Source organism: Archocentrus centrarchus, chromosome 7, assembly GCF_007364275.1.
Source record: "Archocentrus centrarchus isolate MPI-CPG fArcCen1 chromosome 7, fArcCen1, whole genome shotgun sequence".
Classification (NCBI taxonomy): domain Eukaryota; kingdom Metazoa; phylum Chordata; class Actinopteri; order Cichliformes; family Cichlidae; genus Archocentrus; species Archocentrus centrarchus.
Genome location: NC_044352.1, coordinates 8,368,408 through 8,395,294, shown reverse-complemented (window position 1 = coordinate 8,395,294; position 26,887 = coordinate 8,368,408). Strand labels below are relative to the sequence as shown.

The window sequence follows — 26,887 nt, the reverse complement described above, 5'->3', positions numbered from 1 at the left end:
TTTTTTAATTAACTAGCATTCACACGCATTCATACTCCGACAGAACGGTCGGAGAGCAACTTAGGGTTAAGTATCTTGCCCAAGGATACATTGGCATGTAGCCTGGAGTAGCCAGGATTCGAACCGCTGACCTTCCGATCAGTAGGTGACCTGCTCTACCTACTGAGCTACAGCCACCCTCAAAGGAAGCCATTGAAGCCAGTGCGGAAGCGCATTCTATCTGACAGCCACCAGATGGCGATCACTGTGGTCCCAAAAAGACTGCAGTTCCTACAGAAGGGAAAACAGCTTTCCATTTCGCCCTCTGTAAACACTTTCCTGATGAATATACGGGCTCATTCGCTCATTTTGAAGAAAAAAGTCTATTTTGTAAATCTTGATTATGCTATGTTTCAAAAAAGTGAATTAGCCATGCTCATTGCATAACAACTTGTGATCGACCAGTTGTTAGCTAATGAACAAGCGGGCACCTCCTCATCATGGCGGTGGTGAAAATGCTAATCTCAAGGCTTCACAATGCAACATCAGAGACAAATGGATGATGTTATGTAGCTACGTCTTGCTGAACTGTCTGTGCGTTAGATCTTTAAAGCTCGTTTTTTTTTTTCTCCAGCACTGTAGGTACAGCCAATCTAACCCACCTAACAGATGCTTTTTTAAAATTATGTCCTGATTGGTAAAATCTTAGAATTAAGGAGGATGTACTTCCTTTTTCACACGACTATAAGTTAATCTATATCTATTTTCATACATCGAAATGCAAACCTTTTAGTCACATGTCATTAAATATTAACTTGGCTCTGTCACTAAAATCCAGATGCATGAAAAAAAAAAAAAGGCAAGAGCATAACATTAGCGCCAATGTTTCTCAGGAGCAACAGCGGTTTAATTGAAGACTGAGGAGTGATCTGATTAAACATTAATTCGGCAATTTTGTAATAATTCATGACAAAAAGCAAGAACACAAAAAGCAAGAACACAACATTAGGCTGGTTGTTTTTCAGTAGCAACAGTGAAGGAAGCCAAGTCTGAGAATGTGGCTGCAAGAAAGAAGAATTACAGTTCTCCTTGGAGTGATGGAATATCAGAGCGGGAACAGAGAGATGAAGAGAGAAAAAGAAACAAAGAGCAAAATCCCTTGTGCTTGTTTGCTATAGTAAGGCTCTTCCACTGTGTGGTCTAAAGCTGCGTTTGGAGCTGAAGTTGCTTTCTGAAGAAGGGCCATGCAGGATGTGCTTTGAATATGCCTTCACTAAGACTGCGGGCATAAAAGCTCATTCTCTCTTTCTGCTTAGCAGGGGGTACACAATTAACCTTACACCGCTGACTACGGGAGTGAGACCAAGGATCAATCTTCATGCCATTTGTTTTGTGTTGGGACTTTATTTTTTCTGTCTCAAACCAACACTTTGATTTTGATCAAAATCAAGTCTTGTATTCTACATCTGTCTGTTTCCCTTTTCTTTTTTTGTGCTGCCTCAAATACAGAAATGCAAGGCCAAAATGTGGCAATGTCTGCCAGAGTCTCTGACAGAAGTGTTAAGATCCTGCAGAGTTCTTCTCCAAATCAGGAAATGTTGACAAATCAAGCATAAGTCAGGCGGTGAATGACAGACTCCAAATGAGATCTCCATTAAGCTGCTGTACACTTCTTCCAGCAGAAATTGTAAATATGTGATTTTACAGCTTGTAAGAGAGTCTGCTGTTTGTTCATCTGCTCATAAATATTTTGCCATATTGCTCAGTATCAGTATTTTAACATATCAACCACTAAAAAGTCATTGCAAGTTTGTTTGTTTTTTTATTTAAAAATTAAATATTTCTCAACTGCATTCAAATCTATTCACCAATGTACAAAATACACACAGAGATATTTCAGAAACTGGCATACAGAACATGCTCAACTCTCATAATAGCAAAGAGAAGCATTCCCATAGTGAATGTAATGAATTTTTTTTAAGTGTGGAACATCCCACACTAAGAGTTTTTCCTCTGAAATCTGAACAATATTTTTATGACACCCATCAGCAGGAAGTGTTGAAGGAGAGATGTGGCAGCTGGGGAATAAAAAGACATCACCTACCTAATTCAAAAATATTGTAAATTAACTTCATTCTTATTCATTCCCTACAGGGATAAAACAACTATTGCTGCTACTCCAGATCAGCAGGATAATGTCAGAAGTAGTCCTGACACTTTCTTTCTAATAAAGCATTTTGAGTTTCTTGTTTACTGGATGCTCAACACGACTCAGTACTGTAGCACACCGCTCAACAGGAAGGCACACACAAGCTAAAAATTCAGAGGATTTTGGAATTTGGGGGCTTCCAGCCGCTCTGCATGTGCCTGCTGATTTACTTAAGCTGAAACAGTCCAGTAATTGCAGCATGTCAGAGGTACAAGTAAGGGCTAAGGCATAGAGAAGCATGGTTGTCCATTATGTAACTCTATAGACTTTTTTATTGGCACAATGAATGTAAGGAATTTAGGTCAATGAAACAAAAGCTGCCTGGCGCTGCAACACAAAAACACAAAAGCCACAAGCCTGCGGTCCATGTTCCCAGAAGCTATGAGACATGAAAAACCCCAAATTCTAATAAACATAAAGAAAATACATCCCATTCCCTCCCACTGGTTCAAGCTTGTTCCCATGTTAATGTAGATGGGAGTGATTACACCTCCGCCAGGGCTTTCATCGAGCTTGGGAAAGCCACCCTAAATCCATTTTCACACATGGCCTTCAAAGATCAGCTGGTCTCAGCATGGACAACAGAGGGTACTAATTGTTCCCACAGAATTCCTGCAACTGCGGGTAGATAAAACACCGGGTCAACAAAAATCAATCTCTTTTTCTCTCTCGCACATACACACAAACACATGCAAATCACCTCCACCGTCCAAAGTATACTCCCACTCAAAAGCCTCTAACAGGGTAGCCTTTGTGGCCCGCCTGTCAGGTTGTGTTAGCCTGCCACATCATATCTCCAGAGACAGAAAGAGAAGGGGGGGGACTCTCAACTTCCTGCTAGGTTACAAGGCAGCACATCACTGGCCTGCCAGGGTAGGCCAGTGATGTGCTGGCCTACCCTGGCATGTGGGACACAATGGAAGCCTTTGTGTCTTGTCATCTGGCTATTAGGCACTCTCTCTCACACAGGGGGAGTGTAGGGGAGTAGATGGGGAAATGGGGAGCTGCAGTTCAAGGATGGAGAATTATTAAAAACAAAGATAGTGAAGGCGGACAAGGCGCACAAAGTGGGCGATGTTTGCACAGAGGAGTAATGATGATGCATAGGAACACACATGGAAACTTAGCGTGCCGGTCCCTTCTTTCCTTTTAATCATTATTCTATCACCCCGTGTGTGGCTGCGCCGTCCTTTCTGTGGGCCAAGGCTGATGAATCTGTGGAGATTCATCAGCCTTGGCAGATCCCCACGGGGCTCCTCACACCTATGTTTGAAATCACTTTCGGAATTGCTATCAGGCTTCCCTGCATCTCTCCTTTTTCTTTCTCTTCCTTTTTCTTTCCACTGCTAGCCACTTAACCTTTTATTTGCTTTAATAACAATCCTCTGCTTTCAAGGGACATCTGCATCTACCTGTTGCTATAGTGCCTCTCCACCTGTCTTCTACTGCGAGGATAAAAGCAAATAAAAGCCAAACCCTTTCTCTGTCTGAAGCCGCCATTAGTTTTCAGGTCACATATTGAGGAACAGGAGGACAGGCTTAGCAGATGGAGTACACAACTTTTCTGCTTTAAGGTACACAATGAAATTCCAAAGCAGAACAAATCCTTTGTAATGTACTTTTATTTGGAAATATGAGGTGCTCTGGATTTTTATATATATATATATATATATATATATATATATATATATATATATATATATATATATATATATATATATATATATATATATATTCCAGCAAAACAGAATAAAAACAAACAAAAACCTAGAAGCATGCTCGCAGCTCTGAGACTGTTTCTGCATTCTTCTTCAAGCTGTGACAATTCTCTGTTTAACAGGTATAATGCTGACCACGTTAAACTTCTTAGAAAAACATTTAAATGTTAAAACGTGGCAACCCACACTAAAAGCCAAGCACCGCAGAGGGTGATAGCATCAACTGAAATTTCATCTGCAGGAAAGCGTTTATATTTCATGGCAATCCAACCAGCAGTTCAAGGCCTGCCACTGGAAATAAATATATAGGCTAATAATTTCATGTGATGCTTGAGGAAAAAATCAGGGGATTATCAGGTCAACAGGCTTCATCTTCTAGGGCCCAAAAGTGGAACCATTTTCAAGTCCAATAGTTGAAGTGGTATTTTAGTCTGACAGTGGCAGACAGCAAATTAACAGCAGTGATCTAGAGTGCTGTGTTCATGAGACAGAAGTTCGGTCGATTCGAAAACACTTGAAAATAAGAGAAGCTTAAACTCTAGAAACAAATAAGCTTGTAAACTTTATACTGAGCACTCAACGCAAAACTATCCATCTTTGTTTATCTTCTGCTAAAACCCTGCAGCTTGATTTGGCACACCAGCATGCCCTCGGTTCACCGGGGCCAAAACAATAGGCTTGCAATACAGATATTTACCAGGCATCAAGTAAACAGGCAGTTAAACTACAACATGCTTGCACAGACACAATGCTCTTCCAAAACGAGAGCGGAAGCAATGAAGAGATGTCACCAGCAGGGGTGTCGGTGGGCGTCTAATGAGGCAATTCTCTGACAGTAGTGCAGCTCCAGAAATGGTGAGAAAGCCCCTGCCATCTGCTAATTACCACCTTGTTAGGTTCATTTGGCAACTTGGGACAATAGAACGACCTGCCTCATTCTGTGTGACAGGCAGGCAGAAGAATCAACAGATTTCAGGCAGAATCAAATTTTTTTTTTGCAAAAGCGGTTCTCCACTTTTCCAGGAAAACGGCAGAGAAATATGAAATGAACAATTATGCCTCATTGTGGTTTCTCTTCAGAGAGCAACAAACACACAAACAGAGGGAGGTTTCACCACCAATAGTCTCATCTTTCACACTCATGTCTGCTCACTCAAGGTGATAGGAGTAAAATCTCACTGAAATGGGAGAGGTGTGGATTGTTTCCTGTTTGAGACCAGATCTTTCGCTCATGGTCACTGTTTAAGCTGAGAGCTGTACTTTAATTGGCCAGGAAAGGGAGTCTGTGTGAAGTCAATTAGTGCTGCAAAGCTCAAGTGATTAATTGTGGATGGATGGAACACTTTGGGATGAAAAATGTGAGATGAAGGAAATCAATGTCCCCACAGTAGCCCTTCTCCCTTCAGGTTAGATAGATCTCTCCTGAAATCCAATTAGTGGCGCCATATCTTAACATAAGGTCAGCCTGCACAGGCTGGGTGTTTTGGCGGTAAAATGACTAATGGCCAGGTCATAAACCTCCTTATACAAAACACACATTCCCAGTTTCAGTATTTCACAACTCGAAATCGAGACTTTACAGAACGTTGAATGGCAGAATTTATAGGTCACGAGTATTCTATACCTATTGATAACAGAACACTGGAGGAAATGAGGTGCGGGAGAAGTGACTCTCCATGACGCCATTTTGAACTTGCTGTGCTGCAAGGACAGCAGCATTATCCCTGCATGCTTGGCAGAAGCGCGCAATGAACTCTTAGCAGATAACTGAAAGGAATGGTCATGCTACACATTGTGTGAGGACTTAATGTTGTGGGTTTATTACAGTCAGTGTAATAATCATCAGTGCACTTGGCAGTAGACACAGATGGTGTCCCAAAGCACTCGGCATTCAGAAATATATTCTTGGCTTCGGGCGGCTTGCTTGCAATTGCTGGCAGACTGTACTAAATATCCATTACTTACATGTTTGAGATGAAACTGGCCTAGTACATTCTTGGCTCATTTAACAGTCTATACCTATTCTATTGATACATAGAGCATGAGTGCATGCCATATCACAACTTCAGAGGAGCCGGTCAGTGTGTGCAGCGCGGAATGATGAATTCCTGCTAAATGAGGTGAGTTCACATTAATTCAAAACAGCCAGTCAACAGTTAACGGCATGCGATAAAAGTATCACTCTTTTTTTTTTCCCAGGCAGTAAGAAGTGACCTTGAAATTTGTCTTTTATAAGCCTGTAAGTCTTAAACATTTCACAGACTAAAGGAATATCCTTTTTTTTTTAAGGAAAAAAAAAAAAGCTAAGGGCAAGTTTTTTTGGTTGCTTTTTGATTCTTAGTTGAGGCAAAGAGGCGAAAGAACAGTCACAGTCACCTGACAGCCATCAGAAGCAGGTCTTCCCTCCTCTCCTGTCCTATCCCCTTTCTGTGATATGGAGCAGACTGACAGATTGTGGCATTAAACTCTCCTTCACCCAGTATTTATCTCCAGCCACTTTTCTCAGAAAATGATTTTTTGCCCTGCAGTCTGTCAGATCCATTGCAGCTCAGCTGACACTCCCACCTCCACCAGTTATGTACTCATCAGCTACTGGAGGTCATCCATACCAAACTTAGGACCAAGCAGCTGACCTGTAATATATTAGAGATGTATTTAACAATTTAATAAAGATTCAAATTAATTCAACTATTTTTTTTTTTTTTTGCCACATAGACAGCATGCTTCTAGGAATAATAATGTCCAGCAATTGGCCCATGATTTCGGTCCATACAGGAATAGCTATCTGTATGTGACCTGATCGTACCTCAGATTTTGGTGTTTAATAGTTTCACTAACAGCTTTTCTCAAGTTATCCAGTGAAATATGTTAGCATGCACTTCAGCTAATGCTTTTGTACAGACACTATCCATGTCCATCCACGGTTCCCCACAGGATGTCTTTTGTGAAACTATGACTTTTTACGCAGTGTCAAGCACCATGTAAATATACATATTTGCCTTAACCCATTAAAACCAACATAATTCCCAGCAGCCTTGGCAGTACCTCTTGTTCTGGGATAATTAGTAAATGTTACAGTGATTGGAAGATACACACTATGCTATGCCACAGCGAGCACAGCATTAACATTTAAAACAAAGCAACGCTGTGTCAGAGTACAGCCCCACAGAGCCACCATTGTGGTCGTAGACAGTCTTGTTACAGCAGCTGATTACATCATTGTATAAGCACACAACAAAGTGATTGCACCACCATTCAGCCCATGGAAACATTATGGTGGCTTAAATTTAGGCTTGGATTATAAACAGTACGAAACCTGTTGTGTTTATAAAGTTAAGTCTCAACCAAGTGCATCATTTTACTGGATTTCAATAACCAACACGTAATGTGGCAGTACCAGTGGATTTACAAGATTCTGGACACCAAAACAATCCATGCATACATTTTCTTCCGATTATTCAGGGTTTATAACCAAGTACTTAAATTTTATTAAGACTTTTTAATAAAGTCCTTTAAAATCACAGACACAGGGATTTTAAATTATATGTATTTAAAATCCCAACCTTCTATTTTGTGGATACGACACAGACTGAAATGTTAGGATGGTTGCTGTGTAGCCTACTAATGCTAATGTGATTGTAGGCGTCTTTCTTCTTCTTCGGCATGTAATGACAGACTAGAACACTTGTAAGCATATGATGCCCCCTTCAGTTCCCAAAGAACTGCAACCTTGGTGCATCCACTGCCTCAAGTACCCAATGGCACTAAAGAAAGAAACAGGTACCATCGTGTTTCAGAATTTTGGTATCAAAAAGGAGAACAAGTATCGGTTCTGATGACATCCCTTAATGTGCAGGTTACTCTGTTTATGTCAGTTTCCTCTCATATTCCACGAGAGGGGTTGCTATGATAAAAGCTTCAGCTTCTGAAAGTGACACTATTGATTCAGTTCGTGTCCCGTTTATCACTTGGTACAGTGTAGAAGTCAACAATAAACAACCTTACACTTAGGTTTGTGCACTAGCCAAAAGCCTATGGAGCACTCAAATGAACAGCAGGAAAAAAAGTCAACAAAAGGCAAACTTTTAATAAGCTGTGGAAACCTCCGTCGTCCACTACTGCGGAGGGCTCAAGCGTGCGTTTCCAAAATTGCTACGGGGCAGCAGACCCATACAAAGAAGAGAGCGAGAGCAACAAAGCATGTGAAAGAGAAGAAAAGAGCAGGTTTTTAATGAGGTGTCGTTTAGCGAGTTGTTTGTTTTTCATCGTCATCTCTGCACGGCAGCTCAATTTCACTCTGAATGCGCAGCTCTAAAATTCTAGTAGTGAGGTTAAGCCCTCTGAGAGGCATTTAAATAAGATAAAATATGTAGATAAAAATATAATGCCCAACAGCTATGGAATGAAGAGTGTGTGTGTGCGTGTGTATATACACACATATATATATATACACACACATATATATATATATATATATATATATATATATATATATATATATATATATATATATATATATATATATATATATATATATATACACACATTTGAGTGTGTGAAAGTGAGAAAGAGAGCGAGCCCCCTTCAAACACATTTCTTCCTCACTCCATTATTCATCTTGCTGATCTACTATGTGGAGGCCAGAGAAGAAGAAGCTCCCTTCTGCATCCTACATCATCAAAAGCCTTCTGCTTTGTGGTTTCAAACCTCCGTCTGTCTATCTGTGCACAGACACACGCATACGCCTATAATAAGCATACAAAACCCACAGACAAACAAAAACTCTCCCTCACACTACACGTGAGCATGCATGTGCGCACATGCACTCTAACAAATAATAGCTTCCAAAGGGGTTTAATAAGAAACGAGAGATCAAAGACCAGAACAATCTTTTTCGCCCCATCTCTGTGATAGTCATCTTTACATCTCGCTGCATGGAGAGTGAGACAAAGGGTTTCATTGTCACCAGTGGATCAGAGAGAATGGAAGACGCGACAAGAGGAGAGATCAGTCGGGTTTTTTTTTTCTATTGAAAAATAGGAATGAGTGGGGCCAGATGGAAGGATTCACACAGAGGACTAAATGGTCACAATAACAGCAGACATTTTTACATAATTTAAATATTAGAAAACATATAAACAAGTAGCAGTAATCATCCAAAATTATAGGTCACCCAAAGGTTTCCTAAAGTTGTAAAACATGCAATCTGTTTCTGTTTCCGAACGCTCCAGAGCTGAAGAAGTAGCATCTGCAGCTCTACGGATTATGGTTCTACAGAGCAAGTAAAGTGATGTGCTCTTAGCCTCAATAACTTGGGCTGTCACTGACAATATGCTGCCTGATACATCAGAGAGAACCCCAGGGAAACAAAAGTCTCTCCATCTTCTCTCTCTTTCTGAAACACACATAACTCTGATTTTGATTTTCATTAAAAAAAAAAAAAAAAATTCTATCAAGACTCAAAACACTCAAAAGTGGCAATGAAACATTTCAGACACTGACGATTTTATGTGCGAGTGACAATGTGGTACAAGAATGATTTACAAGGGATGAGTAATTACAGGGGTATATGCCCTGTGCCCAAACTCTGGACATTTGTTGATGTGTGGCTTCATATGTTTGCATACAGAGTGTGTGTGTGTGTGTGTAAAGTTTGCCTAAAAATGCCCTAGGTAGTCAGCAGTGATGTTTCGCATGTCTGCTAATAATATGCACAGCCAAGCAGAAGGTGTTTTGTATTGGAAAGCACCGCCCGAGGAGCAGCAGTTACTGATTTGATGTGTGCATCTTGTTGCTTGGCTGACCCAGATGCTGTCTCGATTCTTGACTCACATCTTCAAATGGCATGCTGCTGACACGGACGCACACACCAGAGCTACATTTGCATACATTAGTGCTGAATCAATTAAATTTATTAGTCAGTAATTAGTCAATAATTATCACACCCATTTATCAAGCGAGAGTACCAACAATTTGGTGGGGGTGTTTTTTATAATGGAAAGATGTATTTAATTATTTCTGCTTCACATGATTCTGACCTCTTCGGAAGTTTGTAGACTTTTATTATCACTGAGTAAGTAATTATGAAGCCTCGCAGGCCATTCTGCATAAGGAGGACTGTTGTTTTAGTCATTTTACATATTTTGATGCTCAATCTTCTACTCTTAAAAAAAAATATACTCAGTAATATTACTACTTTTACTTAAGTGAAGGGTCAAAATACATATATCTATCCATCTCCAGGTACCCTGGCATTTAATCACAAACAACATATCACTATGTCCTTGACTGGACCTTCACTCTTCATCAGCATGTGCTGTCATGAGTAACTATGGCTAAAAAGCAATTGCAGGTCCAAGGAATGACTATGCCACTATTTCTGGCAGACAATCACAACTTGATCCTTGTCGTCCATCTCCAGGAGGTTGGACAGGGAGGGTATGGATGAAGAGAAACCACTCTCCTACATTATAGTCATCTATCATGTGTAGCAGCCTGGCTGCAGAAAAGGACACTCACCTATCACTGAAATGAGTCAGCTAGTTGAACTTCAGTCATCTGAGCCCTACGTCCATCTTACATCACTCTTACTGAGAGGTGTGCATATGATATGAGAGCACATGGAGAATGGTTAGAATGATGATGTGAGGTTTTTGTAGCACAGATCACAAGTATATGTATGACGTAAGCCTAGTAATGCCTACAGACATTGCCCAGCCACTAGCTACAGACATTTAGTCCATGAGTTATCTGTAACTCTTCGAAGACACACAAGGGGCTGCTCCATAAGCTGGGTAGATGCCCTGGGCAGAGAGGGCAGCCACATCAGTCACTCAAAGCAGATGAAAAGGTTATAGCAGCCAGATGCCAGAGAGCAGATATGAATCGAATCAGAGGCAAAAACCTCCCTACAACTGCTGAATGTCAACTAAATATTTATCTCGTGCCATTTTTGAGGCTCTCTCTGATTTGTATTCTTTCACTTGCACATAACAGACATTGATTATGTTTAATAAATAATTCCTCCACATGACCACAGGACTGATGGATTAGGGATGATGGCGGTGGAAGGGTGGGGCGAACTAGAGCATATCAAAGTCAACATCTGCGCCCACAATGTTGTCACACAACCAGCAGAAATGGAGTGTGACTGAGCCAGCCAACACTGTCTCTATAAACACTGCAAACTGTATGGAGAGCTCACAGTATATGAAATGCAATCAAAAAGTTCTGAGACTGTTCCTGTTGTGCACCAGTAGAGCGTGATGTGATCATATGCATGCAATATAAGTGTCCTGAGATAGGATACCGTGTGACTTCATTGACATCTGGATCTGCATTTCACGTTTTTGTGACCAGTTTCAGGTGCTCACTTGCCGTTTCACCATGGATCTCTAAAGCGGAACCTATCAAAGTCTTTAAGAATCTGCATAAAGAGGCCTGAGATAACTTTCATGTCAAGGGCCAAATAGCAATGTTTACAGTGGAAGGGCTCTTAGTCTCCAAGACAGATGAAGGAACATTAGGCTGGAAGCATGACCAAGAGCAGGCCTGTCATTCGATACTTACAAGGTTACGCAACATGAATTGCACAGAAGGGTCAGCCAGCCAGCACAGAGTCCTAATATAATGTCCCAACATAACTCAGTTCAAACATTTGGTGCAAATAATCCAAACTATTATGCTTGTCATTGAACAAACTTCCTTTTGGGGTTCTCCACACCTGCCCTACTTACTGGTTCAACTCCGTGCCACTTGCATGTGCACACTGTATGCGTATCTGTGTATATCTGTTTGTAGTTAAGTGTCAAACGGGGGGGAAAGCACATGAATAAATGCTCTGAAAATATATATTCAAAGTACTCCCTCTAGGATACTCTGCAGTGGCACAGAAAGAGGCTATGACTATATACCAGAAGGAAAACATACACATTTGTTAGATCCAAAGCCAACTATCACAAGCAAAGCCTCGAGCCACTTTATTAACATCTTGAAGGTGCTTTCTGTCAGGCAAATGCAGTGCACACAGAGAGCATGGCAGTAATGACACCCAGCCTGAGTGGGTGAGTCACGGTGTTGTGTAGCTCAGGGACCGATCCAGTCAGAAGTGATTTAATAGAGGCGAGTCATCTCCCAGTTGATATATACAGTTGGTCTCTGTTATTAATATTATGTCACAGAGATAACTTGCCAGAACATTCCATTGGGGGGAGGTGGGACTTTGTTAGATGATTCTTTCCATGTGAATTTTCCAACTAACACACTGAGATTTGTGCTTAATCGTACCAGTATGCAGTAACACACACAAGCAAACAAAAGCTAGATCATCCCCTTGAGCGTTAAACCTTACGAACCACAGGGTGATTTCAATAACAACCTACGGGGTGCGAGGTGAGTCACATACATGAATAAGCCAAATAAAAATTGAACTGATAGAGTGGGCCAACATGAACCACAACAGACCCCCTGTGTTATTTCAGTTGAGGGACATGATCACCCCAGCCACAACACACTGACTCACTCCCACCGACTCTCAATGATAATTATCTGGGTTGTTTTTTTTCCACATATGATCTTCCCAACTGCAGCAAACACACGGAAATAAGGAAACATGATGGTGAACATCATACGTGATTAATATAAGGTCAAGAATGTTTAAATGAGGAGTTCGGGAGGAACACTGTCACGGTGATGTTAAAATGAAAAAAAAAAAACGAAAATGTTTATGCTTGCAGCTCCTGTAGGACTCCAGTGTCCATCTTCAGTGCGCCCTTGCACAGCCTGAGTTGGGAGTGTGCTGGGATGAATTTGGAGACAAGCACTCCTTGCTTCTTTTGTGCTCTCCTCACACACTCCTCAGTGTTTCTTCTGACAGCTGAAAGCTTTGCCATCTCTTACCGTGGAGAAGTATGTCTTATGCGGAAACAAAACAACTCTGCTCTTGTGTTTCAAGTGCTATGAAAAACAAGTTTGGTGCTGGCAGCGTTGAATGGGAAGAGAGAGAGGAACCATGTGACGGTGCAGAGTGAAGGCAGTAAATCCACTTTAGTGCGGATACCACCAGCCTTACTTTTCTTTACCTTTGATTTTTTCCAGTCTTCAGTCTTTGAACCCATAGTACGGGGGAGCTTCAGTTAGTCAACACCGAAATAAGTTCCCTAAGAGGTTTCGTCTTAAGAGCTCTCTAAGTGGAAAATAGCAGTTATTATCCATGTGCTTGAACAACAAAAAGCATAAAAGATGATTTTTGGTAATTAAAGTTTTAAAACCGTCTTTGGGAGAAAGAAACAAGACTACATGCTGTGGCATAATGTTCACCATATCTCTTATTAACATTTTATTTTTACTTTTTTGTTTCCACTTAAAGACAAACACTTTAATGTCACAATGGAGAAATGTCATGCAGCACGGAGGTGGGCTGTCATTCATAAGTGTGTGTGTGTGTGTGTGTGTGTGTGGGGGGGGGGGGGGGGGGGGGGGGGGGGGGGCTGCGTGCAGCAGTGCAAATATCAGCTGTACCAGCATTTTTGTTTGCAAACTTTTTACATGTAAGAGAACAGAGCATTACAGACAATAATCACAGACTGAGGGAAATCCATTAGGCATAATAGCTAAAACAGGAAGTCTCTTTATTGGCGCATATATCCCAGTGAGTGAAGAGAATGAGGATACCAGCCATTTCTGAAGACAATGATAAATTTAATTAGCTGTGTGATACAACCGCAGGGAGATTCATACCCCTCTGCATGGTAATCCGCTTTCCCTGAGAATATTTCTGAACAGGATTATCAACGGAGGAACAAGCAAAGAGCTGGCAGTGGGATGAGGACCGCGTTCTATGGCAGGACACCGTTCAGTTGATGCAGGGTTTCCCATTAGAGGGCAACTCATGAGGGGCTTCTGCCAGCTGCCTGGGATGGTAGATTAAAGGAGTCATTGTGAAGCATTATAAGAAGCCTCATGTCACATTTGAAGAACCCAAATGTGGCCAAAAAAATGCTTTTAAATTGCATATCCTCAGAAAAGAGTATTTAACACTTGACCACTCATGTGGTGCAAACATATTTATATACTTTTATACATAAATACAAAATGGGTGGGTCCAGATCTAAATAGCTGGAAATAAAAGTTGAGAAGTTGATGTTTTGTCTCATATTCATCTATTAATGTCAAACCCAAATGTTTTCAGTCATCAAAAAAACAAAAAACAAAGGGAGATTGGAGGGACGTATATTAGCTCTTCACCTCAAGGGTTCATGTTGCTTTCAGTGTGAATGACAAGTTTGCCAGGAAGCAAGGGTGCGTGGTCTACTAGGACCGATGAAAAGACAGCGTGCTTTTGCAGCGCAAACCATAATTTTCAATTATAATAGTGGATTAATAGCAATCAGCACACCCAGGTGGTGTCTGTGATTAGCTAATCTACAGAAGCATGCATAATGACATCTGTTCCACTCCAAACCTCATGCTAGCCTGTTGTGGTTAACATACTGTAGCAAGCAAGGGACTGGGAGGAAGAGGAGGAGGGGGGGATGGATTGATTTCTAAGGGAAAATTTTACCATAAAAGTTCCCTAAATTTTAACACACACAAGGTCAGACTAGGACGTCGACAACTTCCCTATTCCCCCCTTTTTTCCCCCCAATCAATACCAAAAGTGAAGAGAGGAGAACAGAGAGGGTCAATTATAAGCTAAATTTGCTCTGTTGAAATAGACTGAGATCAGACAATACCTTGGTCTCTGCCCCAGTAAATCCCCTCTTGGGAAATGCCTGCATATGTGCAGAAATCAAACTTTGTCACTTCAAAGACATTCTGCCACTTAATCAAGGCAACACTAAGCCAAGCCAATTATGTTTTTTTTTCCTCTTTTCAAACCATTTCACTCATAAATGGACAGACAAAGTTAAATGCTCACAGCCAATCTTCTTAATAGGGAGGGAGGGAAAGCTGAAACCAGGCGTTAATTCAGAGGAATAAATACACTGTCAATTAGCCAGCAGAGGCGGCGAAGGAAACGCCATTACAGTGCAGTTCTCATCAAGCAGCCCCGCTCAGATTGAAGCATCACTCATTGTTGTGTTCAACGACTTTTAACTAATTGTCTCTAGTTCTCAGGGCTGCTTTGACTTTGCTCACCATCTTTAGATCAAATGCAATGAAACAGTCCCGTACGTGCACTGACAGCATAATTAACCCAGCAGGACTTTTACAAGGCTTGAAGCTCTCTGTAATTTACGGTTCACTTCACTTATTATGGCGAGGCTTTTGACCCATGACTTCTCCTATTCTAGAATACGACACACAGAGTGTGGAGTGTCTCATTCATAAAATTCAATATTAACTAATAATTAAACCATTCTGTTCCTTTCTCTTTAAACACTTTAATTATTTAAACTGCATTTAGCGGATGTCAAAATACAAAGCCTTTATAACTACTGCTTTATTTAGTCTTAAGTATTAGTATGAATTAATTGGCTTTAGTGAAAAGAGAAAATAAATAACACAGTGACAATAAAGGGGTGGAATTAAAAAATAACTACAAACACAACAGACAAAACTGTTAAAGAGGCCTCATGTTACTGAATCTGAAACTTCCTCTGGACCTCAGTGGAATAGAGTTTCATAAAGTTTGAAGTGAAAGCAAAGCACATGTCAAGATTTGAGCTTCTGTCACTCACCAGCCAAGAAGTGGATGAAATACTGCTAATCTCACTGAGAGATCTTAAGACAGAGACATCACAGACTGCTCCTGGAGAAAATATGGCTAACTGGATTTTCATATCACTGCTAAAGGATGGGTTTAACTCTTTGGGCAAAAGCCAAATTAAGTGAGGAAGCACTCCACTCTACCAGTAGCAAGGATGCAAATACAGAGGGAGATTAATGAGTTCCCTTGTTGCAAGGCTGTCCCATTTTAGTGAGCTAGAAGTGCTCTCTTAAGGAGGGGCAAAATAAAATAGTGCAGTCCAGTGCAGTGATGCTGTAAGCTGAATTATAATATCAGTATGCTCACAATGTTATTACAATACTGTAATAAACTTATTACCAAGCTAATGTTTACTCATAACATTGATTCATTCATCCATTCAGGAGCTGGAGCCTATCACACCTGCTACCAGGGCAAGAGTAGGGATACACCCTGGATAGGTTAGCCAGAGAACGGGCATACAGTTACAGGGAGAACAAACTCCACACAGGAAAGCTCCAGCTGGCCAGCACCTTCAACCCAAAGACCTTCTAGCTGTGAGTGTGCACAACACATTATCATCAAATGTTAGCATAACATCTGCCAGCAGTAAACTTAAAGATCATTGGAGGCTCATTGACACGGGTCATCATACAAAATGGTTCAAAGCCTTCCCTCACATCTTCTCTTGCTATCAAAATATAAATTATGCCCACGCTAGGATGGTGTCAAAAGTATGAAGTTTTTTTTAAAAGAAAAATTAAAAAAAAAACAACATATTTTTAGATTGAAAGTCAAGAAAACCCATCAAACCAAGGCCCCAGCTCTATTAAGATACACACTGATATGAAGTTGTCTTATTGATAAGTGGGACTGCAGTTTTCTTTTATGACCACTGGGTCAAATAAAAGCTGCAGAAAAAGGATCCGTCAGACTGATAAAGCACAAAGGAGATAAAAAGGATGCTTTAAAAGAAGTAAGAGACACAGGTTGTAAACATTAACAGCTGAGGGAGCGGCAGCATTGCTCTTCTTTAAATGTTGTTTGTCTGAAGCCAGGAGATGAAACAGCCAGTGATTGATGCCACTTATATTTGCCACCCCCCCCAAATCCCTGCCCCTGGCGCAATCACACCGAGCACGTTTTGAAATAAACATAGGCTCAGATTTATGATATCGGGGCATTGTTATTAAAAACGCTAAAAGTGGTTTTAAGGTTTTTGCATGAAAGAAATGTGAGAGAGGAAGACAAAAAAGGAAAAACAGCGACTGAATTCCACAAGGATAAATGTTAAAACATCAGTCAGTACTGAATCCAGCTCACTTCAGGGTTCTTTTGACTGAGAATAATGATGAAGAGGAGGGAAAAAAATACATAAAATTAAGAAGACACACTGAGTAATTGCATGTTCAGCGCCTATGACATCATTGTGTGTAAAATCCTGTCTATCAGCACTGCATATATTCATCAAGACTCTCAGGCATTTCACGTGGCATTTAGTTGTTTGGCATGCTATCTGCCTTCAAGCTCCAGATAAATATTAGAAGCTGTGTACAGAGCAAAAGATTCACTATACTGCAAAGCAGTCTGATGGAGCACAGACAAAGGGAATAAAAAAGGGAGTAAATCAAAATACAGATGTGAGAGCTAGCTGTCCACCTAATTGAGAAAAAGTAAGTCCTCAGTCGCTCGCGAGAAACAGCCTTCAAGTAGTTCAGAGTTGTGTGACGTCAGATTAGTGTCAAATTGGTTTCAGTGGTTTCATTACCAGCCAGCATTCGGGCCTCACAGCTGTTTGTGAAAGGAAAGAAAGTAAGGCAATCAGTAGAGAGAAAAGCATCAATCATCCTGATACCTTCTGGGGATTTCAATCCTGGAACTGTGTGGGTATACTGCGCAGGTTGTTTTGTCAAGAAGTAAAAGCAGTGTCGCACACAGTTCTTCATTCAGCTGGGAATATATTGTGCTGCTGGTGTGGGACAGAGATCTGTTTTTATTTTTAATCTGTTCTGAACAGGGAGTCTATGTTAAAAAAAAATAAAGCAACATTTGTTTTAAGGGGAGCTGATTTTGTGTTTCCTTAAATCCCCAATGCAAACAGTTCTCTGGTATACGACTCAATCAATGACAAGCACAGATTGTAGCTGCAGCACAGACTTAGGTGCAGTTCCACCCACAAATCTTTCAATTCACCCGACTTTCTTTTGGACAGCAGAGTAAAATTTACTTTCTTTAACTGTCCTAAAATGAGTGTAATTTTACTCTTTAACTGTACAAGACAGTTAAGAAGGCTCTCTCCTTGAGTGTAGTCGCATTACAGTCGAAGCTGGCTGTTCACCCAAGATGAAAAACACCACATTTAAAAAAAAATGCAAAAGGCAGGAAGCAAACTTTAGTAGTCACACAGTGCGGGGCAGGGACTGTCAAGGCAAAAGGTGTTGTTGGTAGAATATACAAACAGCCTCCACAAAGTAAAATACTGTATTGGCATGTAGCACAGCGCTTTCCAGTGTGGTAGACCCGTTTTCCACAGGGGGACATGAAGACTGAGCAGCAAAAGGACAGGTGTTGCAAACAGCATTAACAGCTACTCTATTAAAATGTCACAGCTAAGCCATAACAGGCACTGATATAGCACACAGGATAGTAATTAAGTGGATAAAAGCCATCAAACTGTATTTCACTCAGGACCACTATTGTCCCCCCAAAAAAAAGAAAAAAAAAGAAAAACAGAGGAGAGCAGCAAGATCCCACTACAGAACAAAGCAGACATCAGTATCGGGTGCAATGCGTTCAAACATAACTTGTTCCTGTAAGGGCACTGCATTTTTCTCCACTGCAGTATTGCAATGCAATAACAAAGTAATAATAAGTAATAACAAAGTTAATAATAAACAGTTATCTTATAACTTGTGTTACTTCACTTCTTTATAATATGCATGCCTGCACACTTTCACTACAATCAGATGACTTCAGTTTCTGTGGAGTGAGAAGGAAAATAGGAGAGTTGTCCAAAAACTCTGCAAGTGTAACTATAAACTTTTTTTTTTTTCATAAAATTTTTATTGCGCAAAAAGCCAGTGGCAGCCCCAGAAACATCCACCAGTACTAAAACAACAACTCTTTGATGATGAAGATGCTAACATAAAGCTAGTTGAAAAGAACCCCAATTCAGAATCACGTTAAAGCGGAGTGAATGTTGAGGCCAGCCAATCTTTACACTGACCAGTAACAACAGACATGACGCTGATGAAGTCAGAAACAGCATGAAAAGAAGGCACTGGGTTGGAGCTGGGTTGCAAAGGGGGCCTGCAGATGTTCAGAAAACAAATTAACAAATTACTGTATCGATTTTCAACACAGGTACGACGGCAGGTGAGGATGTCGTCAATACAAAACAAAAACTGTTTGCAATGAATATCTAGAAAAAGGAGAAGAATTTCTATATATGCACAAAAAACTGCATTGATGCTGCAACTATAAGCAACTGAGCAGAAACCACAAGGACAACAAAGTGTCAATACAACTCCCGCCATTCATTTATACCACATGATTACCAAGGTCTCGACGCAATATATAACCATATGGCCTAATTTCTCCTGGCTGTATATAGTAGAATGATTGATGCCAGAGTGGATGTAAATAATACACAGTGGACAGTCTGTTTGCGCACTTGAGGCCAATCAGACAACCACACGCTTATAAAGAGGCCAAGATAACGTTTAACTGCCCTAGAAAGCTTCCACAATGACACTCCAATGCCATAACCGGCTGGATGAGAACATCTGCAAGTGACTTTACATTCTGGGCTTTAATATATCCCTAGGTTGTTAAGAGTTTGCAGTGTGTCATACTTTGCAGGGGATGCTTTTAGGGCAGGTCACACACAGAAAAAGATAACACCCTTCTAGTGGTCTCTTAAACAAGAGACTGAAGTGGCCCCTGGAGATTTTGGTGAATTTTCCTCTTAGGGAAACAGGCTAGTGACAGTTTGCTAGTGTTCTGAGTGTTTCCCTATAGGAACCAAGAAAACATTATTAGATGCAAATAACCATTTAGAGCATGAAAATGCAGCTCTAAGAGGGTGACATGCCGAGAAACATGCTTAGAAAAAGCATCTACTGGCTTTTAAGAGGGAAAATGATGACGCCAGTGAAGAAAATAATTAAAGCTGTGCTACAACTGAGTTAAAGCAGATTGTGTAAAAAAAGATTAAAACTCTGCTATTGAGATTCAGCTTATCTTTGGTTAATAATCTAATAGAAAAGCAAGAAATACACAATACACCATATGATTTAACGTGACACCAATCTCTTAAGAGGAGAAAGATGCTAACAGACTATAGATAAACTAGTCAATTACTAGTGCAAATAAGGCCATAGCAGGCATATATTAAGGAACTGTAAAAGGTAAAAAAAAAAACAAAAAAAACACGTTTCTCTTACCTGTTAATGTCACAGCCAATTTTGAATTGATCGGAGATGAGGAGCCACATAAGGGAAAAGAAAAAAAAAAAAAACATACGTCAAACATGACATGAAGAAATATATTTTAAGACAAATTCAGATGGGCATTGTGTCGCCCTGCACCAATTTCAAGACATCCACTGATTTATATGCAACAGGTGAAACTTCAAGGCATAATAAGGATTAAATTAATTCCAAAAAAGGAAAACAACAGTCCAAGTGTTAGTATTTGCAATACGAATAATAACTAACATTTTCTGAGGTTAATTTGCACTGAAATCTGCCATGTATGTACAAACCATGAAGTGGACTCACAACAACAAATATGAAGACAGTTCATAGTAATAAATGTGGACTGTGCTTGTGTACTGTAAACTGGCAGCCTGCCATCAACTAGCCATAAATTGGAGTGTACATGCACAGTATTAAAGGTGCCCTGTATAATTCAGTCGATCAAAAGCAAATACAGCATTTTTATAGCATCAAACTGAATCCATACATTTACCTTGAGAAGGCACAACTTTAAGCCACGTTTGGGGAAACTATAACTTCTTATTATTATTTGGAAAATCCTGAGTGAAAAGAACCAGAAGAAATATTTGGCCTATTTTCGACTTCACTTAATGCATCAAAACAGCATATTGCTCTGCAGCAACGGTCTACAGCAACTCTCTCCTGCTGCTACTGCCAGAAACCTCACTTTTAGAAATGCAAGCAGTCACATCACATCTGCAATATTTTGTATTGACACATATTTGTTTATTGTTGCAGGCTCCTTTTGGAAAAGGTAGTACTATACCTCTGGGTAGCTGTGCACCACAGAAACAAAGGAAAGTCCCACATATATTACAAATATTCAACTAGAATTACAGTTGGGATTCATGTCAACTATTCAGGTTTAATTGGTGTTGTCCTAATTTGACCTTTGGCACATGAATAAATATTTGTGATAAATTTTGTCATCACATAAACTCCATGCGGGCAAAAATACACGGTACACTAAGTTTCAACCACCAAAATGTACTCAGTTCATGCTTGAGTGAAGTGCATTTGCTATATTTCAAGAAATTCCTTCAAGGCATTCAACAGCTAATATGTCTGTTAGAATAGGATGGCTGGACATCAGCCTGATATATAGATGAACAAGACCAAAACATAATGCCTCTGGCAACAGCTGTCACCTGCACACCGGCAAAACCCATTACCAGGATTCTCCGCTATAAAAACTGTCTGCGCCATGAGTGCAGACGGGGCAGTGAAGCAGAAGAGAGAGGGTCTGTTATCTGTCATAAAGTGGTTAAATCGCTTTCAGTCCCTTGCTCTTACATACACAGTTGTGAGAGACAAGTGATCTTGATGTTACTAAAGTTTTTAGCAATGAAAATCAAAGAGAACACATATAGGTTACTACTGTACCTTTCCTTCTTCATCCTTTGCGTAGTTACCCCCATCTGTATCCGACAGGTCCTAATCCTAATACCTGTCACGTTTGATTATGCAGTGCAAGTTTTTTTTTTTCTCCCCAGTTCCCACTAGTGAGACAGATATTAGATGCTACCTTTCTCCGAAGCTTAAGGGTTTCTGTGGACTTGCTCTGCGGTGTGGACAGCTCGGAACAATCAGTCAGCCCGCAGACAGCTAAAGCTTGTCATTACTCTTCGTAAGTCAGATTCAAGGGGGAAAGCTTTTTTTCTAACCAGCAGGCATTCTTTGCACACTCCAAGTGGGGCCACTGGTCCCCTATCCATCTGTTGGCTGTCCCTCACACTCATTAATTCTGCCTGTCCCCAGGTGGCTGCTAGTTGGTGCAATGTGATTAAGCTCAAATGAACCACCAGGAATAAATAGAAGCCTGAGCCCCTCAGTAGAGACTGGAGATGGAGATAGCGAGCGAGAGACAGAAAAGAGAAAATGCTGACAGATCTTTCCGATCACACAGTGTGAGGAACTGTTTGTCTCTGTGGACTCCAAACCAAGGATAAACCTTTTTGACTGTGAGGCAAACTTAATCTTACGGGCCTCTCACAAAGAGATAAGGTATAGTAAGAGAAATAGCTGATGGCAGCTGCTTAAATTCTGATTAAATTCAACAACCACGATGAAGGAGTTTAAATGAATTTACCTATTTAAACTCAAAAAACCAGTTGGCGACGCATTAGTCACACACAGTGCTTAGATTACATGAATATTCCATACTAATTAGAGGCTACGGTAAATCTTATGAGAAGTGGGTTCCATTTGAGTATGACTAATTCCCTAATATCTTTAATTAAGATTTGTTGCATTATGCGATAACGTCACAGGGACCGAACAGGAAAGACAAGCCTGTGGAGCCGACCCTCTGTTTGCAAAATGATAACGCGCAATGACACAAGAAGAGACTAAATGACTACAAAGAAATGCTAAATGGCCATAAATAGAGACACCGTTTGGGTCTCATCTTCTTTCTTTTTGATCTGTTGGGGTGTGGACCCCGTTTCCAAAAGTACAAGGGTCCCTGTATACCCATCCACCGATTATATATGTCATCATTCTCATTGCCACATTGTGACACTTTTCTGGTGACAAAAAGAGCTCAACAATTTTAATGTTCAACTAACAGCCAGCCCATTAGTCTACTTATTCTACTAGTTGCTGCACATTTATGATGCTAATTTAGTTATTCAAATGTGTAATTTTTCAAAGCAACGTAAAATGGTTTGAGAAATAATTTTATGAGCAACATTGCTGCATTGTGCTATATTAAATACATGCTTGGAGCTAGATCCCTGTAATGAGGTTGAGGCTGCGTGTAATTCCTTGGGGTTGTCCTTTAGTCTCAGAGTAATTGGTCATTTTGGTTTTCTTGCCCAACATATTTAAACATCTCGTAACCGCACAGACCAGCTGTGGGAACAATAATGAATGTGAATGACTAACTTCTTGAAGACTTCAAGGGTTTTATTTTTTCGTAACTGACCAATTTGGTGGATTAAGACTCTTCTCGTCAACTAACATATGGTCAGTTATTAGGGGCAGCCTTAATGAAAAGTCTTGATACCGGTTGTTTTACTGGCCCTATTGCATTGTCTGTTATTAATATTCAGCAGCCCCTGACAGGTAAACAAACCTGCACTCATCGGTCAGATGTTTATTGTCATCAGCTGTCACGCTCTTCTTCTTTGCTGGCCACTCATGTTTCTCTGAGTTGTCCCCACATTTCTCTGTGAGAACTATTACCGAGTGGCCTCCTAACTTTTGGCCTCTTTTCCCCTCAGGGCTGTACTGCACTCTCAAAGGCCTGTCAACCCCACTCCTTCCAGTGACTCAGCATATTGACAAGCTCTTAGCAGAGTGGCTGGGCCATACGAGGCACACGTCTCAGCTCAGCAGGGTCCACAACCAGCCTTTTGAAGCGGCTGTGACGAAAATCCTATCAAGACTGGAGCATCTGCTCTTTCTGCTTACAGAGCCAAACAAAAAGGATGATGTTCAGGATGCTGTTTAACAGTTTGGTTCACCACTGCCGCTACTATGCATAAGGAGAGATAAAGGAAAGAGATGCCAACCACAGCGGCTTAATGAAATGAATATCTGCACATTTGTGTATGTGTGTGCGTGTGTGCGTGCGTGTGTGCGTAAGCATTTCTCCAGTCTCCAATGATATAATGTAACAAAACTATTGTTAAAAGGATGAAAGGTGCCCATCAAAGGCTCACAAGACATCTCCTTTCAAGGTATTTTAGTTAAATACATTTCAGTTTTGAGTCCAATTTTAAAGCCATCTCCTCACAGAATAGGGAGCACATAACAGCACTGTAATAGCTGCAGAACCATCAATAAAACACAGATGGACCCATGATAAGAACGTGTGCTAGGAGAGATAATGAGAGGCATTCATATCTATGGTGTGTAACAACCTACCCCTAAACTCACTGGAACACAAAACCACATACACATCCCACTTTTTTTTTCCTTCTTCTGTGCTCTAATAGCAGTGTTGAGGCTGCTTGATATTAAAACAGGCTGATATACTTCCCGTCCTCCTTTTTTGTTACACCTCCAGGTCCTTTGATCATCCCTTCAGCCCTCGTTTTAGAGGTCCAGTCCTCTAACCAACGCCAGCTGGGAAGGTTCTGCCTCTAGATTGTTCAGAAATTTGAACCCAGATCTTGGCTGAAAATCTTTAGTGGCTTGGCAGGGTACTGGTTAGTTTGAAGCTAATATTTATAAAATTTCAGCATTTTGCATCATTTATAAGAACATACAGGTCAGCTAAACAATTTTCAGCAAATTTTTTACTACTGTTTTAATTGCAGGAAGACAAAGTCTGACGCCGCTTTCAGGCATGCAGTCCTTTTGATTAATTTACTGTTGCTGGCTTCATGTTTGAGCATCTGCAAGATTACAGTATCCATGCACAAGCTGTTGTTACATACAGCAGTGTCTTTTGTCTGCACATCTGTCTTCTGTACCTGAGCTTCTCAGCTTAAGAAAAAAATGACTGTTTTGGAGAAAACTATAGAGCAACAAGGTGAGAAAAAAAATTCTCCAGAAGCACGTGACCTACAAAAAAATGACACAATGTCATCACTTTACAGACTGATGAAACCTACAAGCCAATCCCATGACTGGGTTGTAGGGAGAGTTTCTAATAAATAAATGTCTAAAGGAAGCAATGTTGAAATTTCCACACAGCCAACGACTCTAGTTCTTGAGGTCTGGATATGCCTTGCAGAACGCAGAATACTGTAAAGATATACCACTGAGAGCTGAGGAGATCAACAGGAGAGCCCCTTGTCTGTTCAGTTTCTATTCTGAGTGCTGAATAAATCTGCTTTTAATCCAACGGCAACTCTCATGACGAAGTAGAGTTTTTAAAATTAAAGTGAGACCCAAAATCCATTAAAACTTTTCTGTATCAGAACATCCACCTCCAGTAGGGCTGCTACTTCTGAGACATCTGGTTCTCTCTTAAGGTATGAGTCACTTATGCAGCTATAATTGCATAAACATGTAGGTGACTGTTCAAGCAGCAAACAGTGTATTTTGCTAAATTTGTGACTTTTCTGCACATCCTAAGCAGATTGATGTTGGTTGAAAAGTTTGGATATTTAGCTAACACAATCAACCAAAATTCAAGCTGATGGCTTCAGAGGGTAGTCAAGACAGCACAAAGAATCGTTGGCTGCCCTCTCCCCTCCCTGACGGACATCTACACCTCCCGCTGCATCAGCAGAGCCAGAAGCATCATCAAGGACAGCTCACACCCTGGCTTTGAACTGTTTGACCTGCTGCCCTCTGGCAGGTGCTACAGGTGCATCAAAGCCAGAACAAACAGACTCAAGAACAGTTTTTTCACCAGAGCAATCACCACCCTGAACTCACACACTCACCCACTCTAACTGTGCAATATCCACATCTCTGTGTAATATTATAGAATTCATACTGAACAATATCTATTACTCCTATATTGTGTAATATCCAATATTCATTCACTAGTGCAATATTCATTCACCAAGTGCAATACTCACCATCTTCATTTTTATAAGTATACACTTATTTTATTTTTTACAACATATATATTTTTATACAATCTCTTATTTTCTGTATTTTAATACATTTTATTTTCTGTATTTTTAATACATTTTATTTTCTGTATATTTTCTACATACTGTTATATTTTCTGTATATTTTTTATACATTTTATTTTCTGTATATTTTATACATACTGTTTTATTTTCTGTATATTTTTAGGCTATATTAGATTATTATATTTTTATTCTAGAAAGTTTGACTTTCTATTGCGTGGCACTGAACAGGAGTGGCCCTCCAATCTCATTGTACATCCTGTATAATGACAATAAAGGCATTCTATTCTATTCTATTGTTATTAGGCAACAACTACCTAAGGACAGAGACAAAAAAAGAAGTAGAAAGCTTATCCTATCTAAGTGAGATATATTTATAACAGTAGATATATAGCAGGGGGTATATATAGCAGTGACTATATAGCTATTATGTAAACAAAGCCCAGCTGGGGTTACATGGATTACCATGTAAGAACATACTATATTAATGTGCAGTGGACCAGAACTGCATCACATCTGCAGGAACGCACGCATCCATATAGTCCATTTTCTATGGTGTGTGGAGGCCTGTAATGCACAGTGGAGTTCTGCTGATGGAATTTATCAAAGTCCTGCCATATGCTTCAGTTGCGTGGAATGCCTTTTCATTGACAACAGTGACTGTCACCTTGCTATATTGCCCAGACACAATCTGAGTGGGCCATATTTCATTACAACACTACTGCACCAATCCTTGACCCCTCACAAAGCTGTTCTGCTAAGGGATGTGAAGTATATCCTTCTGTGCTGCTACAATCTGAAACCTACACTGGAAAAGGGCATCCACTCCGCATTCCAAAATTCTCCACCCATTCCAAATATTTAAATGGAAAATAAACAAAGCACTGACATAGGAAGAAAAAAGAGGAGAATGAAACTGCTCCAAGCCAGAGTGTTCATTTACTCAGCTGCATTAAAGATATTGAGTGTGTGTGTTATCAAGCCCAATGCTGAGTGGAGTATGTCTGAAGGACCATTTTCATAACACACTGAAGAACATCTTATAAAAACAGCCCTTTGTGCCCATATGAGTTCAAGACACAATTCCCACAGCAGTGTAACAGTTAACATTCCCTTATAACAGCTTTGCTGGGGTCACGTTTGTATTTTTGCCTTGCCTGCATTGTGCAGTGCATGAGACGCCTGTATTTATGTCTACCTCTTTATGTTTTTATTTAAACTAACACCATTACGGTATTGTAACAAGGTGCTGATGA

At 40.3% G+C, this 26,887-nt stretch overlaps 1 protein-coding gene across 3 annotated transcripts in view; it reads right to left on the bottom strand.

Moving 5' to 3' along the window:
- The window catches only part of magi3a (membrane associated guanylate kinase, WW and PDZ domain containing 3a), a 104,644-nt gene that overhangs the window by 39,337 nt on the left and 38,420 nt on the right, over positions 1–26,887 (bottom strand). The window lies entirely within an intron of this gene.